Source organism: Schistocerca gregaria, chromosome X (assembly GCF_023897955.1).
Source record: "Schistocerca gregaria isolate iqSchGreg1 chromosome X, iqSchGreg1.2, whole genome shotgun sequence".
NCBI lineage: Eukaryota > Metazoa > Arthropoda > Insecta > Orthoptera > Acrididae > Schistocerca > Schistocerca gregaria.
Window position 1 is genome coordinate 426,686,978 of NC_064931.1, and position 19,002 is coordinate 426,705,979.

The window sequence follows — 19,002 nt, forward strand, 5'->3', positions numbered from 1 at the left end:
ACCGCAAACATCAGGAGTCAGGTAAAACATCAAATCTCTGTCATCGCTGCGGCCGGAAAAAGATCCTGCAACAAAGGGACCAATGATGATTGAAGAGAATCATTTAATGAGACAGAAGTGTAACCCTTCCGCAAACTGGTGCAAATTTTAATGCTAGGCCATCAGCAAGTGTTAGCATGCGAACCATTCAACAAAACATTTGGAGCTGAAGGTCTACTCGTGTACCTTTGATGACTGCATGACACAAAGCATTACGCCCTCGCCTGGGCCTGTCAAGACCGACATTTTACTGTTGATGATTGGAACATGTTGCCTGGTCACAGGAGTCTCATTTCAAATTGTATCAAGCAGATGGACGTGTACAGGTATGGAGACAACCTCATGAATCCATGGACCCTGCATTTCAGCAGGGGACTGTTCAAACTGGTGGAGGCTCTGTAATGATGTGCAGCATGTGCAGTTGAAGTGATATGGGGCCTCCAATACATCTGGATACGCCTCTAACAGGTGACACGTACGTAAGCATCCTGTCTGATCACCTGCATCCATACACATCCATTGTGCATTCCGATGGACTTGAGCAATTCCAGCAGGACAATATAACACCCCACATGTCCAGGATTGCTACAGAGTTTGTACACTACTGCCGGCCACCAAATTCCCTAGACATGAACATTATTGAGCATATCTGGGATGCCTTGCAATGTGCTGTTCGGGAGAGATCTCTACCCTCTTGTACTCTTATGGATTTGTGGAAAGCCCTGCAGGATTCATGGTGACAGTTCCCTCCAGCAATACTTCGGACATTAGTCGATCCATGTCATGTTGTGTTGCGGCACTTCTGTGTGCTCGCGAGAGCACTGCACGATATTAGGCAGGTGTACCAGTTTCTTTGGCTCTTCGGTGTAATAAAGGCTCTTGTGGTATATCTACTGGAGTCGTGTTATCTGGAATGAATGTTAACATGACTAAAAGTTGAGCACTTACCTGGCACTCCTGGAATGTCCCTCTGCTGTTGAAACATCAGCATGCAATTAGTGGTTCTTAAGAATGTGCCAGTCATCACAATGCTTTGAAAGAGTTGCATCTTTGAAGGTGATTTCCAAGGCAGTCCTTAAACAAATTAAATCAAGATTGTGTCAAAAATTTAACTTGACAGTTACAAAGCAAGAAAAATCTAAGGATCTAAGTAGTAACTGTACAGTACCATAAGTAGTATGCAGGCCTATATGCACCCTGATCATCATCTTAATTATTAAGCCTTACAATTCATGAAAAAGTTGAAACAGTAACAACTTTAATCAAAAAATGAGGAACGGTAATCTTCTAAGCATTTCATATTTCATTTTCAAACTGAGTTCCATGCCCTTCTCCTAACCATCTATACCACCTCTAATGTCCCACTGAAATCAAAGTTATTAAACATTGCTCCGCCTTTCCTTTCCCAACTCAACTATGGCAGGAATGAAATTCCTATACATGCCAAGTAATTATCAATGAAACACAAAAGAATACAACTGAATCTTTGGGGAGCTCTATATACCAGGTGCGATCAAAAAGTAAAGGGAAATTTTTGTAGTTCTTGAAGACACTTTATGTATTCATCAACTTCAACTGTGTCCTCTTCAAAGTAATCCCCCCTCAGATATAATACACTTGTGCCAGCACTTTTTCCAATCTTGAAAGCACTTCTGCAGCTCTTTTTATTATGGTGTTCAGTTCCTTCAGCAATTCTGTTTTTATCTCATCAATGGTGGCAAAACGATGTCCTTCCATGGTTCTCTTCAGCATCGGGAATAGAAAGAAGTCACAGGGCCATGTCTGGCTAATATGGTGGCTGAAGCAACATAAAAGTTTTTTTTTAGATTTTTTTTGCCACAATAAATCACTATCAAGCATTGAGGTGTGACTGCAGCATATCATTATGCAATTTCCACAAGTGGTTTTGCCATAATTCTGGTCATTTTATTTGGATTTCATAATACAAATGGTGCGTAACTTTTGGGTAGTATTCCTTATTGACTGTACGACCACATGGCTGGAATTCATGATGCACTATCCAATTGTAGAGTAGAACCTTCACATGTGATCGAGCTTGTCGAATTTTTTTTGGTCTTGGCCTTTCAGGCAGTTTCCACTGGGCCAACTTGGCCCTGGTTTCAACGTCATACCCATATTCCCACATTTCATCACCTATTCTAACCTTCTTTAGAAGTTCTAGATCATTGTAGACTTCACTCGGCAATTTCTGAGTGACGTCTATGCAACAACCTTTTTGGACAAAAATTCGACAATTTCAGAACAAACTGTGCTCCCGAATGTTTCTCTCCCAAAAATAAAAAAAAAAAAAAAAATTTGCTTGGCATAAGATAAAGGATATGTCAACATCAACAGCAACCTCTCTGGTGGTGGTTAGGCAAATTTTCAGAACAATTTTCTTCACTTCTTCCACACTGTTGTCACTAATAGATGTGCTTGGGTGTCCCAGGTGGTCATTGTATTCAATGTCTTCTCGACCCTCTTTGAAATATGTATACAACTCATAAACTCCTTTCTTACTGATAATAGATTCACCAAAGACCACGGTCAACTTTTCAAATGTGGTGCTGCACTTTATTCCATTATTCAATTATTTTTTGAAAGTAAAAATTTGTCAAGTACTCAAAAAATGTATAATCTTTACAAGTGTCAACAATAAACCAATTATTCGAAACAGCTGTAAACGCAAACAAGGAACATGTGTACCAACCAGATAAAAAAACTTTTGAAAATCAAATGTATAAAAAGCCCTCAAAGTTAAAAAATTCCTGTTACTTTTTAATCATACCTGGCGTTCATGGTTACCAATATGACATTCTACAAAAAGGGACACGGTGACACAAACACTTGTGTATGTATCTGTAATCATACTGGAAACATAGCAGTAATTACTTCACATTGGACACAACTTTTTCGATTCCAAGCAGAAAGCTAATAAAAAGATACCTCAATGATCATATGCTTTCATTGACTCCTTCAAAGACCTCTAGCTTGAGTACTTTCTACAGTACAGAAACTAGGTTCATGTTAGGACAGAAGGAAAGGCCAATGCAATGATAATAGACATGAGTTGTACTATATTTTCAAGTACATCAATGCCCTCTGTTAAGGATACAGGGTACTTTTCAGGCTCAATATTATGTAAAAATCAACACCTATTTCTTTCAGGCAACATTTATAATGTATATGTTTCACAGATTATTTGTTGATATCAGGTAATGCAGCACACTTTCCAAGCAAATTAGAAGTATTTTGAATATTTTAGAAACTGCTTAGGGTTATTAAGTAAATTACAAAGAAATTGATGCATTTTTTTTTTCCAAAATGCTTCCTCCAATGGCGGTACCATTTAATCTAATATTAAACATTTGAAGGAGACCAAAATTTTACCAGATATGCATGACATGATGGCTGAGGTACTAGGCCACCTATTATGTATATTACAAGGATAAAAAAATATCACATCTTACATTTTAATTTTTATAAAATTAGTAAAAATGTTATTTTTTCTACAATTTAGTTGATTCTGCAATAAAGCTTAGGTCTACTACATAAGTAAGGACTATTGCAAGTTAAGAAAAAAAAATAGATCAATGCTTTATAAACTTTGGGAAATATTTGTACCTGAATTCTGAAAAATACAGCTAGAGGGAAATTGTTAATGAAGATATGAGTCCAATTAAACTGTGCCTCCGAACATTTCTGAAACATAGTCTTCATCCTGCAGCATTTCTTCATTTTCAAGCTTCCTCTTGGCATTCCTTTCAGCACTTCTTGCTTTTTTGGTAACTTGACAAGTGAATCTTTTAGCTTCATGGACCCGTCGTCTGTCACACGCAAGCAATTGATCTTCCGTATTAGAGCCAAATTTTATGCCTAAATTTCTCAGGACTTCCAAACTTTACTATCACTCCATCATTGAAACATATCACTGCATCTAGCACACCAACTTTAGTCCTACAAAAACATCCTTGGGTAATCTTTCCCATATGGAATGGTCGAAACTTTCATTTGTATTCTGAGTGCGCCCATGAAGACATTTACTAAGCAAAACAGGGTTACTCGGGTCTCTAAAAATTCATTTTATTTCATTCATAACAGACTCAGGAAGAGAATGCTTATGATGGTATATTTGACCACTTTCTTTTGCTTTTTGGTAACCACACCAAATATCTGCTCCTTTAGGGCAAAGTCTGTGAACAGGGTGGTCATATGTGGCCCATAAAGCTTTTCTCATTGCTGTAACTCCATTCAGAGGTGCAGTACATCTAATGGCCAGTCCATAATAACTCTGGTCTCTTCCAGTTTCTGTCAATTTGCCTTGGCCAGACATAGATTTTCCATCAGATAGCAACTTTCCTTTAATTTCTCTTCATAGCTTCCTCAATCTAGCACCCATCCTCTTTTGCACATATCCACAACACTCCAGTTTTGTTACCAAGGTATCACCATAAACATTGAACTCATTAATTTTATTGAAAGCTTTAGAGTCCCCATCGCCTAGGTACTTCGTATATCTAACGTTATAAACGGTCACTGACCTCTGAACTATTTGCAGAGCTCTATCACACTCCATACCTCCAGTGTAACCATCATAATTCTTAGTACACTGATTTTCAATATGTCCTTCAGTGTTACCATGGCAGGTCTGGCAGGCCTTAAATAAGCACTCAACATCAACAACTTTCTCATCCTCCAGAGAAGTAGCACTTACAACACCATTCAAAGAACGATATTCTCGAAGTTGCCATAGCCCATCAAGTGCAACAGCAATCTTCCTGGTTCCACTAATATTTACAGTTTCTTCTACAGCACATTTCATAAATGCTTTAGACAAAACTGCCAAGGCACCTAAAAGTATTTTTATGAACTTCCTGTACCTACTGGGAGGAGGAGGAAGGTCCATTGAACCACAAAACATTTAAGCAGCGTTTTTTTTCTTTTCCTACTGCACGCAATGAATACACTAACTTCAAATTCACATCATGTGAATAATGCGCAATGTTCGAAGTCATTTTCGAGGTACATTTATTGCAAGATCTACACAGAACAACTAATTTTGATGCTAAACCCTTCCTGCTACTTTGTTGTTCAGTTATTTCCAGACAGCCTGCACAATCACATTGTTTACATTTCGCCACTTCCTTTATCAAAGAAGATAAGATGCCTGCATCAACAACAAATCCACTACAAACAGCGTCACTTTTAACACAACAATTTTGAATCACCAGGAAGCATGCCATGGTGGAGTTTCTTCCCTGAAGAACTCATACATTGGTTACCTTCAACAGTGTGGCTTGTTCAGTTTGTGAACTGGTTAACGCGGAATTTCCTTTAATTGTATTTCTTGATGCGTGGTATAGTTTGTATTTATTGCACACTAAAGGATATGTACTTCCACAAATATATGTAGCACTTGGGCAACAAATATTCAGTAACACGTGAACAAACTGCTTTAGCGAAACAAAAGCAAATAAGCAAAGATAATGATTTACAGACATTAGAAACCTGCACTGTTACCAACATATACAATGTATCATACGAATAATCACTGGAAACAAAGTTCACAGTTCTTTTCAAAATAATACTAGGTTTCTTCTTCTTCTTCTTCTTCTTCTTCTTCTGATTGTGCCTTTTCCCGCAGCTACTCAGGGTGGCATGGTTAATCGTATTTGCCAATTTTAGTTGAAGGGGCGGCCAAATGCCCTTCCTGCCACCACCCCATACCCCCTGGGATGGAATTAGTGTACCCCAAGTGTCTGTGACTAGTGTGATCCACGGAATAGTGTGAAAGTGTTGAGATGTCCGCAAGCCATGTAACTGATGCGGGACATGGGGACCAGGCCAGTATTCATGTAGGGGGATGTGGAAAACCGCCTAAAAACCACATCCAGGCTGGCCAGCATATCAGCCGTCGTCGTCAATACGACGGGCGAATTCGATCTGGGGCTGGTGCGCCTACCCAATTCCAAGAAGCAGCACATAAGCGCTCTCGGCTAACCTGGCAGGTCAAAATAATACTGGTTTCTGTAACAGAAATAAAGCAGGTGTGGTGGCATTCATGACTGTAACTTTAAAATTTGGTAGATATAGGTCATTTTTTATTTGAAACCCTATAATGTATATATCAATGTAATCAGGAAAGACTATAGAATTTAATAAATTTATTTAAAAAATTTGATTTTTCCACCATTTATAAGTACCCTACATCCTTTAAATGGTTTGGTTTCCTCTGGTGAATGAACACAAATATTATAAAATGTTATCTGTACACAGAATGAGAAAAAGGTGCAGGGGGCCCTACATACAAGCCACATTATTCTAACCATTAATGGAACCACACTGCACCACATACAGAGATCGTGGAGATATTAAATTATGTATAATCAAAAACAGGGAGTCTTTGTAGCCAAGTCAAGGGGTGACTGAAATGGAACAGACATAGCATATGTCATCACAGGTTGTAATCACTCCATTTCATCAAATCACATTTCTATGATTTCTGTAGCCCTGCATACAAGTGTGCCAATTTATTGTCTAAATTTGATGAATGTTTGCAAGGGGTCTGCTTCTTTATTATCAACAATAAAATCTGCATTAGTCTGGTGGGGTGTCATACACGCCTTGAAATATATTAAGTTGTACAGGGCAGCTATTTGGTGTCATTTCATTTTTTCCTTGTGTGTATATTTTCATTTTGCAACCTAAATTACAACAATGGACCACCAGTGAGGCTGGCTGGTTAACCATGGAGAACCTGAAATTCTTCTATTGCCCCACACACCATGAGGCCAGTAAAGTAATACTTCAGTGTACGACAAGCTTGTGTATTTAGTTGTAAATTTGCGTCTCCTGCCAATGTGTTGAGCCATGTGTGTTGTAAATGTGTAAAGCACAGCAAGTGCACAATCTGAGACTTATGGAATGAGAGGACAAATAGGATGCCAATGTTGGTGGGAATGAAAATGATTTATTGTCAAACATCGGAGTGATAACAAGCACAATAATGACATGGAATATGAAGGTGGTACTGAAGGTGCAATGAGTACAAACTCTGCAGAAGAAAATGAAATTTCAGACTGTTTGACAAAAAAACATGGCAGTACTAAATGGAGTACAGAAGTACCACCTGGAAATAAAAGAACAGTCGCCTATAATACTGTAAGAATACAGCTGTCTTATCAGAAATGAGTCAAGAAACCACAAAATACTTTAAAAAGCATTATTTGTGTGTGTTTTCTACTGATGATATGTTGGGGATTGTGGTCACAAACACTAAAAAATACAGTGACACAGTATCCGCAGTGAGCATGATAAATATTAATCAAAAAGCAGATTGATATAATTGGCTAGTACAAATAAATCGAATGCACTAAAGAAAGATTATTTATTGGCTAATGGACTGTAATGGATATGTTTACATGTATGATGACATTACAATGCTTCAGATTTCTCCTTCAGTATCTTCAGTTCAATGATGAACAGAACAGAACAAAGATCAAAATACATAAATTGGCACCAATCTGACATCTTTTTGATCATAATGTTGCCAAATACAATCCACATTATTCAGCTGCAGAAATGGCAAATATTGTTGAAAACCTTGAAAAATTTAGAGAATATTGTGCCTTTTGATGTTATACAGAAAGCAAACCAGGACGTACAATCTCACCTCCAGCCATCCTGATTTAGGTTTTCGGTGATTTCCCTAAATCGCTCCAGGCAAATGCTGGGATGGTTCCTTTCAAAGGGCATGGCCGACTTCCTTCCCCATCCTTCCCTAACCTAATGAGACTGATGACCTCGCTGTCTGGTCTCCTTCCCCAAACAACCGAACTCAACCCAACCCAGGATGCACAGGATTAAAACTTTTGATCTTTTGAGATTTTCTACACACAAAATGTGAATATATAAGCTGAGAAGTAACCAGAGTGGCTGAACCAACTCGGTAATGCCGCCACTGCTATACTGGAGAGAGGACAATATCACCCATGCGTGGTTCAAAGAACCATAATCTAAGATTCCTAGGAACAATAGTGAAGTACAAAAGCATCCTAATTCAAACCAAGAATGGACTTATACCAGTATGTTCCTGCTTTTAAAAATTAATAATCAAATGAGGAATGGTTACATAGCTCATTTTGGCAATGGATAATGATGATAAAATTCATAAACATCACGACAGCCAAGAAGACCAGAAATGATGACCACACTTGACATAAGATAGTGCGGATACAGCACAGCAATTGAGTTCTACCTACTATGTTGCATATTCTATGGCTCTGAGCACTATGGGACTCAACTGCTGTGGTCATCAGTCCCCTAGAACTTAGAACTACTTAAACCTAACTAACCTAAGGACATCACACACATCCATGCCCGAGGCAGGATTCGAACCTGCGACCGTAGCAATCGCACGGTTCCGGACTGCGCGCCTAGAACCGCGAGACCACCGCGGCCGGCTGCATATTCTATGCTCTTCTAAATATTGCTGGAATTAACACCCTGATAAGATCTGCAAGCATTACAGGAACTAATATTTCAAAATTCTTGCAACTAATCTCATGAAAGAACGTCATCAGGAACACGCCGACATGAGCTACCATCTTCCCAGAAAACTTAAGTCAGCAGTAAATGCTCCAGTATGAAAACTAGAAGACAAACATTGAAAACATCAAGGTAGTCGCATCATTTGCTCTCGTTCAGAAGAAAGAAAATGAGGTTCCTATAAAAAAAATCTTGTGCTTGACATGTTGATCCCAAGTGTTAAGCATGTCGTCCTGAAACGTAAGTTAGTGAGTAACCATTGAACTAAGTTGTACAATTTCAATTTTTCGCATGTATTTAGTCATAAATCACAGTACTGTTACTTCTATATTTTTTTTAATTATTCAAGCACAAAAATTACAGTAAAGTACACTTTAAACTATGTACTTATTTTTAGCACAAAAATGACAGAAATGTTTATTTCAAACTCTTATTTTTATTACAGCCAAGACTTAAAAATAAATAGTTTCAGGGTATTTCAATAAAATTATATGGTACATATATTCCTGTTATCCACCTCTGTATTTGAGGTCATTAAGGGATGCTTATGCTTTTGGAGGGGGGGGGGGGGGGGGGGAGGCAACGAATCTTTCTATGTAAGAGAGAGGTTCTCACAGAATATCATACACTACAAGAGTAGGCACACAATGAATAGGAAGATATCTTCTTGCCATAATTACACAAAAACGTGCCAAATCATTATGTTTTAGCTGATTCACAAACCAATATTTGTTTTACATTATCAACAGATCATAACATTCACATCCCCTTTACTTTCGGTCATTCTGTTGCATCCATTCAGTAATTAGATATAGTAAACAACAAGAGCCACCAGTGTATTATTTTAAGTGTGTGTTATATGCTACATAGTGGCATTTATGGTGTTTTTGTTTGTATGTTTCAGCTGTAATGTTGTGTGTGTATGTTTCATTTAAATACTGAAAATTGCAACAATATTGTTATTGTTAGTGAAGAGCAGTAGTATAATAAAACATTGCAGCTCTTTTCAGAAAACGATATTACAGAAATCGGCATGGATTTAACAAAAAAGGTACAAGCCGAGTTAAAAAAGCTATTGAAGAGGACTTTCTTCCTCTTCACAGAAAAAGAAAAAAAGTACGCTGCTCCATCATGAATCCGAAAGCTCCACGAGTTAGATCCCAGTTTAAGATACATAAGGAAAATTGTCCTGCTAGAGTAATAGTGAATTCTAGAAACAGTCCTTTATGCAAAATTACTAAAATGCTCGATAAAACTTTAAAAGAATCTTTCGTGTTCGAGGATAGGTTTTCAATCACTAATAATTCAGCTTTGATAAATGAAATAAAGGATAAGCCTATCGCTGACAGGGCAGGCCTAGTACCTCTAAACATTAAAAACCTTTATGCGAATGTGCCAGTAAATGAGGCCGTTAAGGTCATCAAAGAAAATTTGCTTAAGTACAAATCACTGTCTCAGCAAGAAATAGTCAAATTCATCGAACTGTTAGAATTCGTTCTGAAATATAATTATTTTTCTTTTAACAATAAATTTTATATGTAAAAAGATGGGCTGGCTATGGGTTCCTGTATATCTGGAACCATAGCAGACATCTTTATAAATCATTTGGAAAAAAAAGACTCCTTGTTAACACGCAACATCTCGTGGATAAAGTTGTACATTACAAACGCTATGTAGATGATACGCTGCTTCTTATTGATGGACAAGAAAAAGAAGTTGCAGAAATAGTAAATAAATTTAACAAGTTACATGGTAAAATTGAATTCACTGTGAAAGAAGAGAAAAATGGTGAACTGCAATTTCTAGACCTAATTATTAGGAAACAAAATATAGGCATGTTTTTAAAATATTTAGGAAACCAACCACAACTGATGTATTGATACAAAATAATTCCTGTCATCCTAATAGCAAGAAACTTTCTGCTTTTAGATCTTTGATAGATAGAGCCTTTAGAGTCCCTATGAATTTAGAAGACAGAATGACTGAGCTGAACATCGTGAAAGAACTAGCCAGAGCTAACAGATATCACCAAAATGTTGTCAATAAATTAATACGACAGATACAGCATGCGAATGTAAGGAAGAATACTGCAAATAATATTACGAGAGTCACAATACCATACTTTGGTGATATTTCACAAGAAGTGGCTAACATTTTCGAACCTTTTAAAGTTGATACCACTTTTCAGACCAATAATACACTGCGGTTTAAACTAAGAAATAATTTACAGCAGGAAAGCGATAAATATGAGAAGGCTGGAGTCTATAAAACTCAGTGAAACACGTGCAAGACAAGCTATGTACGCCAAACTGGTAGGTCCTTTAAAGTACGTTACAAAGAACATAGCAATGCTTTCCAGCTTAATAATTTCGAAAAGTCAGCTGTAGCCATGCACCATGCATATTAGGGAAAAGGGACACTCCATGTTGGGAATAGATCAGGATCTCGTTATTTTACATAGACATGGCAAAGGCAAAAAGCTGGATCTACTAGAACAGCTGGAAATTACGATACATAGTGTGGATAATCAGAACACACTGAATGAACAGCTAACTGGTGATACAAATATCTTTTTCAAACATTTCACTGGTTTCTTTTAGTAACTACATTTTTAGCAATTGGCAGGATACTATCATTTCATGAGGTCCTTGGAACATGTATACGTTATCTGTTTGTATAGACATCTCTGTGACTTCCTTGTTTACTTGCGCCTGAGCTCACTCGCATTTCAATGTCGTGTTTGGCTACGTGGTGTGTGGTATCAATGAAGACGCATGGGCGGGTTATGACTATAGAGGAGAGAGCCATGTGGTTAGATGTTGAACACCAAAGGCGACAACACTTTAGAGTTTTTATATTTTGATGACTATGTGGAGATGCACCTTGGAAGACACGGTTGCAACAAGGGAAGTAGCAACAATGTTTTAATTTTATTATTAATTGTATTGTGCCTGGTGCGTGTTCCATTTTAGCGAGTTTTAACAGGTTCTTTTACTTTTTATTATTCTGAGGATGGAAGCTTGACTTCCGAAACGAGTCAATCTTAGTGTTTTACACTATTAACAAGTGGTTGAGCCGATATATTTTTTAACATTGACATTCACAACCACAACCCCTCATCCAGTATGTATAAAATCAAAGTACTTTCCTGAAATTATTCACCGCACGTTGCCTGGCCACAAGTGGATGTTTGCAGTAAGTGTGAGGAGCTAGAAGTTGAAATAAAAAGTTCATATTTACACAAATCTGCCAACAGAGCAGCTGTTGGTGAACTTACACATATCAGTATGAAATTTTATTCTAAAATGAAAAAATGCAAGAAAATGTAAAGAACAAGATGCTTTACTTGCAGTATGGTTCAATTTTATGCAGAAAATTTCTTTACCAAATGTGCAAGTGCTGAAAAAATTTTATATGTACCTGGGGGCGAACATATTTAGCATTCATAGTCTTAAAGATAAAAAGGCATGTTTTCATTCATATCATGAAGGGACTTTGCTGTAAATTTCCATATGAGTTAAGGTCTGCTTCATTATATTCAAACTAAGTGAAAGAACAGTATTTTTTCACGCAACTACAGGGGTCAAAATAGAAGTTATATAGTTATTCGACTTTTGGATGCACTTACTCAGTTGGGAATGTTTCATAAGATCATTCACTATTTCTCACAGTGATCCATACATCACCTTCATCTGACAGTGACTTTGATGTACTGTAATACAAAGTTCAGACTGCATGTATGTCCAAACATAATACGTCATCTTAATCAACCAAGCACGCATAAACAATAAATTTGCTGTAAGCAAAGTCCCTCCTAATAATTTTCTTAAGTAGTTTTAGTGTCTATACTGGCAATGACGTTACTCCGCACATATTTTAACCTGGCATTGGATGTGTAACATTTCCACACACAAAGCATACAATGAAGAAAGTCCCATTAATACAAGAGTAGTCCAAGACTTTCAAAAAGTGACACAATACATTCCTAAAGAACACAGTTAATTCTATGATGATGAATACTGAATTGCCCGAGGCATCTTGTGACAAATAATGTGCTGAAGATTAGGTTTGAGAAGATGATGCTGTATGTATCACGTGTTCTATCTTTAGCTTAGGAGGTTCATTTTGAAATATTTACTGTAAGACTGGAACATCTCTCTATTAAACTGTAGTAATGTTTTTTTGTTAAGTTATTTCATCTTATAGTACTTTCGGTGAAGTTGAATTTGACTGTCTACTAGTTTCCAAAAATACTTTATGTTATATTCTTCTTTATTCTATTGTATACATTTTTATTTTATTTTACTGGGATTACACTACATTAATACTTGTTCCATAGATCATGAAAACAATATTTCATAATAATGTTAGCTGTCAGTTTGACATAAGGTTTTTTACATGATATAACTTTTTTTTACTATTTCATATCTAAAATTTCACCTAATGAGTAGAAAAACTTGTCATTTTGAAATTCTTAAAATTTGTTTTAAATTAGCTAGTTGGCTACCTGTCAGACTTTTAATGCTATATGGTAAATCACCAAAGATGTCTGAGGCAGTGTAATTCACACTTCACGTGACAAAGTCAATTCTATCTAACCCAGGGCAGTGAAGATCACCATTTCTTGTAGTGTTGTAGCTATGCACCTTGTTGTTATTTCTGAATTGGGATCAGTTATTAATAACGAATGTCATAAGTGAATATATGTATTGTGAAGGTACTGTGAATATCCCCTGTTCGTTAAATAAATGTCTGCAAGGTGATCTTGGGTGGGTTCCAGCTATTATTCTGATTACATGCTTTTCTGCAATGAATAATTTTTCTCTTAATGATGAATTACCCCACAATGAGATGCCATATGAAAGTAGTGAATCACAACAGACACAGTAGACTAATTTACTGATATGTTTAGCACCAAAATTTGTAATATTGCTGATAGCATAAGTAGCTGAATTCAAACATTTCAGCTGACGCTGAACTCAAACATTTCAGCAGATAATCAATGTGTTTTAAAAAGCCCTGTTTCAGTGAGCAACTACATATGTGGCCGAGAATCCTACTTATCTGTTGGGGACAAGCTTTTAGAACTCTGTTGGAAATTGCATCAATTCCATGTGACAGTTTACTTTTGAGTGAATTTATTATTTTCTTAATTTCAGTAGATGTGGGTTGAATTTCAATTTTATCAAATTGTATAAGTATCGCTTCTTCCATATAAGTCTTGCATTTTCTAATGAACAACTGGATCCTATTTTTTCTACAACACTTAAGAAATAATTATTAAAAATATTTTATACTTCTGACTTTTTGTTAACAAATGTTTCATTGAGTTTGATAAAAAATACAGTCTTCCTGTGCTCTCCTTTGTCCTGTTTCCCTTTTAACAGTATTCCAAATTGTTTTAATTTTAATATTTGAGGTGCTAATCTTGGACATAATGCACATCCTTCTGGACTTTTTAATAACTTTTCTCAATAAAGTGCAGTAGTTTCTATAAGTTTGTTTATGGATCATTACTCCTCCTAGCTATGAGATACATTTCCCTTTTAGTAAGCAATGGCTTTCTAGATGATTTCCTACAATTATGTTTCACTGTTTTCTTTGAGACACTGTTTTCAAATATACTCACAAAGCTATCATGAAATAGGTTAAATTTTTAATTAGCGTCATGTTCCCTGTACACCTCATTCCAGTCTAACTGTCACAAGCTTTCCATAAAATTTGCAATTGTTAAATCGTTAATTGAATGCTTTAGTCTGGAGGACTGTCTTGCATTACTGTACGAAGCTACGTCATATACTGTACCGAGCTGTGCATCATGATCAGAAAAACCGTTCTTAAAAGGAAAAATTTATTTGATTAAATTTCTCTAGGTATATAAAAACACCGTCTATCAGCATGCAGCTTTCCTTTTCTACCTGAGTATGAAAATCAATAACTGATGTCAAATTGAAAGAGCCAAGTAATACTCCATGATCATTCTTTCTATCTGACTCTTCAGAAAATCTACACTGAAATCCGTACAAACAATAATTTGTTTCCCTCTGCCTGACAGCACAACAAAGAATCCATGTTTTTCAAAGATAGCTAAAAATGTCCCAATGGGGACTTAGACACAGCTACAATTACTAAAGTACCATTATTGAGTTTAAGCTCACAGGCACATGCTTCTATATATTGCTCTACACAAAATTTTTTAGTTTCTAAATTTTTCACACAATGATAAATTGTAACATAAATGGCAACTCCTCCTCTCTGAATAGTGACTCTACTTACACGTGCTGAAACCTTATATACACACCTACATTTATCTTTTCCATACCAGTGACTATATGACGTTCAGTCAGGCATAGTACATCTATTCCACCCTCGGTTTCTAAACCTTCGAATCAAACAAGAAGCTGATCTACTGTTTTTTAATGCCCTGATATTCTGATGCAATATACTAACATCATTTTTCACTGTACTCTTATGATAATCTTGTGACATTTTAACATCTCTATTACCTGCCTGCCTGAGCTTCTCATTACGCATAATTTCATTCAATGTTGAATCATTGTGTGCTGATCTTACGCTAAAGAAGAGATACTCTCTCGAGTTTCAGTGCCCTCCCTTAAAGATTTTGCTATCATCCTGGCCAGTTTGCCCTTCCCTTTCCTACTGAAATAAATGCCTTACATTGTGAAGCTCCACTTACCAATAGTATCAACAGCAACCAAATTCATGCCTGACATAACAGCTGCCCAAAGCATCTGATCTAACTCCATACTGACCCTCCTGACAGAGATGTTGAACTGGGGCCAATCATACTGCATAAATGCAAGAACCAAGCCAACATTTGTATGGTTCGTTGCAGATGCTATTTTTACCAGGTCACACTCAATATTTTAACTCTGATTCCAAACCATGTTTCCTGCTCCACTCCCTATCACAACGTGACTTCCCCCCCCCCCCCCCGAAACAGTCGGTCTCCTGGTGAAAGTCTGTAGCGTAAGAACTACACTTACACATCTACTTGAGCCTCTTCCTTAGTTATCTGAGGTAGCAAAGCAAATACAAGGTGATTACAATTAAAGTGAAACTTTCAAACCACCATAGAAATAACACCACTGGTCAGAATGACTTCAAGTTGAAATGGAATATTATCAGAGACGGGGGAAACATATGGCAGAAGAAAAATAAATAGTTACAAAACAGATAGTTAATAGAAGTCGACTACGAATGACAAATGAATCGTACAACAATGCCTAAGGTGTACATCTGACGTTAAACAAACTGTACTATTAAGTGTGCATAGGTGTACATCTATGATACTGTTAGTTACGTAAGTCCATCCACCATGCCAAGGTCATATCACATTGGACGGGAAACAATTGGTTTTCAATTGTCCTGAGGCCAAAAACTGCATAAAAACCATCAATCAAAATCAAATTGGATTATTAATGAAGAAACTGTCAGATACTGTTCTCTTTCTGCGTCCCCTGTTCCTTTCAACCACTTCCCACCTATCTTCACCCTTCTCTTCCCTTAACCTCATCAGTTCCTCCCTTGCACTATCCAGTTCAGCCTTAAGGGCTATAATCTTCCCTTCCTGTTCAGCTATTTTCCTACCCCTTGAACATACCTTGCAATACCATGGAAGAGACCAATTTACTTCCCCAATTTCCATGACACTACATTCCCACCAATGTTACCATCTGCCACAATAGTTGTATAGAACCCCAGAACTAACTTTCCTTTGGCAGTTCAAACACTTCTCACTAAGGGTTGTTTACAATCTTTTTACAAAATTTATCTAGACAATAACAGTAATAGTCTTTAAACACAGATCACAAGAGTCACTAAAGTTATATGGAATATATATGTGCATACCGTTAATATAGTAATGTAAGGCACTTACAACAACATTAAAAAATTGAAAACTTGTGTACCAGAAGAATCAAGCCTAAAATCAAACATGCGCAATTATGGAGTTCACATGTTTGGAAAAGAAATAAAAGATAGAACTTACAACCTGGGTAATTACAACATTACTAAATATATGTGTGATTAAACCAACCTGAATTCTTCAACAGATAAGGTGAAAAATGGTATAATTAACTACCTCATGGTTTACAATTAACTTAATTGACAGCTACTACAGAATTAATTATTTATCTTCACAAGCTCAATATTCAAGCATGTGCAGTCTGTGCCAGGACTGCCAACACAGATTCTACTTCATTTGTAGTGCCTTGCACATTCTTTTTATAGCAGAAATAAGATTAATTAATTGCAAAATAGCACGAAATTTAGAGCATTTCATTTATATGCGTGCTCTTGTTCTAGTAAAGTCTTTTTCAATAATCTGTGCATAGAACACATGTTTCAATACATTCTTATGGCATAGCAGATACTTCATTGCTGAAAGGGAATAAGTCAATGTCTGATTACAAGATATTCTGGAAACATGTTTGACATGTGAAGCTTCAAACAAGCACTGTTAACCTTCTTGAACACTAAACTAAGTCTCGGAAAGAGGCTAAAAATACGACTTAATTATTGGAATAGAGCACAAATTTTCTTTCATTATCTCAAAAGTTGAAGTCCTTGACTTACATTCTTTCTGTAACGATGATTCAATTAAAGTTTTTGTACTTAAGTCTTATAAGTTCTGTCTTATACAATTCTGTTTGCCTTAATTTTAAGCTTACAGCCTTCTCAACACACTGAATTTTGCAAGAGACAACTCTTTCTCTGCAACCCTTCACATTCCTGAGTGTTGTGGCTCAGTGGTCAATAGACTTTATTTGCAATCAGAATTAGCATGCTTCAAATGCTCATCAGGTCATCCACACTTCATACTGTTTCTCTAAATCAAGTCAGGCATACAATACATTAACTGCTTTGAAAAGGACACAGCTGATTTCCTTTCCCATCCTCACCATAGTCAAACCTGTGCCCTACTCCATCTCTTATGAACTAATCATCAGTGTCACATTAAACTATCATCTTTCCCTGTTTGTACCCTCAACAAGAAACTTTGGTTCTAGAGCTGCTTCATTTACAAAAAATATACATTTTCATCATTTTAGTATCCTGAACTAACATTACTTGCTATGGATCTTCAATTTTCTGGTAAACATTCCCTGTTTATGAATCAGAATTTACTGTTTGAATCCACTAACTTGATGCAACACAAAATTATGAAGTGTAACTGTACAAATGTATAAGCAGCAGTCAAATGGAAACGAGACAGATGGAAAACAGTATGTAAACTGAGCTTCTGTAAAGTTTGGAAGGTAGGAGACTAGGTGCTGGCAGAAGTAAAGCTGTGAGGACCGGGCGTGAGTCATGCTTTGGTAGCTCAGATGGTAGAGCACTTGCCCGCGAAAGGCAAAGGTCCTGAGTTTGAGTCTCGGTTGGGCACACAGTTTTAATCTGCCAGGAAGTTTCAGTATGTAAACTGTTTATTACTTCAAAGTAATCACCATAACTGTTGATATATTTATCCCACTGTGAGACAAGATGCTCAATGCCTTCATGGAAAAATGTTTGCAGTTGCCTACAGAAACATGACTGTACCTAGGCGTGCGCATATTAGTCTGAAGCAAATTGGCAGACACAAATGTCATTCTTCAGGACTCCAAAATGATGTGCAAGGGCTTTCCAGCAAAACTTCTGCAAAGTTGCCTAAACAAACATTGGCAACATGTGGGCCCCCAAGAAAGAGGTGCATACATCTGTGCGCAAGTCATGGTCCATGGGCAGCAGCAAACTTTTTCCATGAAGGCATTGACAGACTTGTCTCACAGTGGGATGAATATATTAACAGTTATGGTAATCAGATTTGAAATAATAAACAGTTTACTTACTTTCTTCTATTTCCTTCATTTTCAATTGATTGCCTCGTTTATGTATTAACTATAGTGTGAATGAACTTCTTAAGTTGGACACTCATCTAAAAATGGTAGGTCTGACAAAAGCACCTGATGGTTTGCATCCTATATTCACATCTACTCAGATATAGATAAAAGTGTATGTATCCTGAGAAAGACCAGGATAATGAAACACACCACTGAAATATAAAGAACATTAAGATTATGTAGGAAAACCCTGTGATAGCTTTTTTTTTCTCACCTAAGAGCAGACTAAGTTTTTAGAATGCAACATATAATACCAAATCGAGGAAAAGTTTGCAATAAAACCATATATTCATGATCAACATTAACGATAAATTAGGAGATACGCTACTTTGAAAGCACCCCCAACAAGACAATTCCCAAAAACTAGACAAGTAGTACAAGACTTGCACTGCAGCAATGAGTGGAATAAAAGAAAAATATAATGAAGTCTAATGCTGCTAACATGACATGGATCACAGCTTTTATGCTACTGGTGGGTCACACCATATCAAAGTGGCCCTCTATCTCAACT

General features: G+C 36.7%; 1 protein-coding gene across 4 annotated transcripts in view; it reads right to left on the reverse strand.

Moving 5' to 3' along the window:
* LOC126299578 (uncharacterized) overlaps positions 1-19,002 on the reverse strand; it is a 152,077-nt gene that overhangs the window by 121,591 nt on the left and 11,484 nt on the right. For all 4 annotated transcript variants that reach the window (XM_049991587.1, XM_049991589.1, XM_049991588.1 and 1 more), the window contains exon 2: positions 988-1,113. The gene's annotated coding sequence lies outside the window, so the exon portion shown is untranslated. The remainder of the gene's footprint in view (positions 1-987; positions 1,114-19,002) is intronic.